Raw genomic sequence first — 1372 nt, 5'->3', positions numbered from 1 at the left:
ATATATATATATATGTGTGTGTGTGTGTGTGTATGTATGTATATATGTCTATATATATATATGTATGTATGTATGTATATATATATATATGTCTATATATATATATATACATATATATGTCTATATATATATATATATATATATATGTCCTTACTCCATATTGCCTTCCGAAAGTGCCACCAACTCAATAATCAAGGCTATTTTTGTCAAATCAACCGTGCCATAGGATCAAGACATTGCATATTTCAGTATAGCTGGGTAACACAAGCACTTGTTCTGCCTTTATGTGCTTACTCATGTGTGTGTATTCAAGCACAGATGTGGTGGTTACGTGGTAAGAAATTTAATTTTCAACCACATGGTTCCAGATTCAGTCCCACTGTGAGGTACATTTGGCAAGTGCCCTCTACTTTAGTTCTGGGTCTTGTGAGTGAATTTGGTAGACAGAAACTGAAAGAAGCTTATGTGTGTGTGTGACACACCCATACAGACATACATATTGCATATATATATATATATATGTGTGTGTGTGTGTACATATTTTATGACATTTGGCAGAATCATTAGCATGACAGGCAGAATGCTTAGCAGCATTTCGTTCATCATTACGTTCCGAGTTCAAATTCTGCCGAGGTTTACTTTGCCTTTCATATTTTGAGAATAGTAACAATTGAGCACTGGGGTCGAAGTAATCGACTTTCCTCCAACCCCGAAATTGCTGGCCTTGTGCCAAAATTCGAAACAATTTATGGTTACATAGATCATAATAAAAATACGAGTTATTCCCCTTGCATTATGTATAATCCAGCTCAAATCAAAACTTTAAAAACTTTAAAAGTTTGCATGTCTGTTTTAAAATACTTCTACATAACCTAGCTATCTGTTTTCTTAATATATTATAGAATAAGTTCTTTAATGATTTGAAACGTAAAACTTTAAACAACAATTGTTTGCAGTTCCCACTTCAAGTGACCTGTGTCTGTGTGTACCAACACTTACACATGTACACACACACACACATATATGTATATATGTGAAGGTGCATGGCTCAGTGGTTAGGGCGTCGAGCTTACGATCGTGAGGTTGTGAGTTCGAATCCTGGACCAGGCTGTGTGTTGTGTTCTTGAGCAAGACACTTTATTTCACGTTGCTCCAGTCCACTCAGCTGTAGAAATGAGTTGCGACATCACGGGTGCCAAGCTGTATCGGCCTTTATCTTTCCCTTGGATAACACTGGTGGCGTGGAGAGGGGAGACCGGTATGCATGGGCGACTGCTGGACTTCCATAAACAACCTTGCCCGGACTTATGCCTGGGAGGGTAACTTTCTAGGTGCAATCCCATGGCATTCGTGACCGAAGGGGGTCTCAGCA

The 1372-nt window shown here is 38.3% G+C and overlaps 1 protein-coding gene across 2 annotated transcripts in view; it reads left to right on the top strand.

Annotated features, from left to right (window-relative positions):
• The window catches only part of LOC106882824 (cell cycle checkpoint protein RAD1), a 22376-nt gene that overhangs the window by 8027 nt on the left and 12977 nt on the right, over positions 1-1372 (top strand). The window lies entirely within an intron of this gene.

This window comes from Octopus bimaculoides, chromosome 6, assembly GCF_001194135.2.
Source record: "Octopus bimaculoides isolate UCB-OBI-ISO-001 chromosome 6, ASM119413v2, whole genome shotgun sequence".
NCBI lineage: Eukaryota > Metazoa > Mollusca > Cephalopoda > Octopoda > Octopodidae > Octopus > Octopus bimaculoides.
The sequence above is the reverse complement of the archived record's forward strand: the minus strand, read 5'-3'. Positions and strand labels throughout refer to the sequence as shown.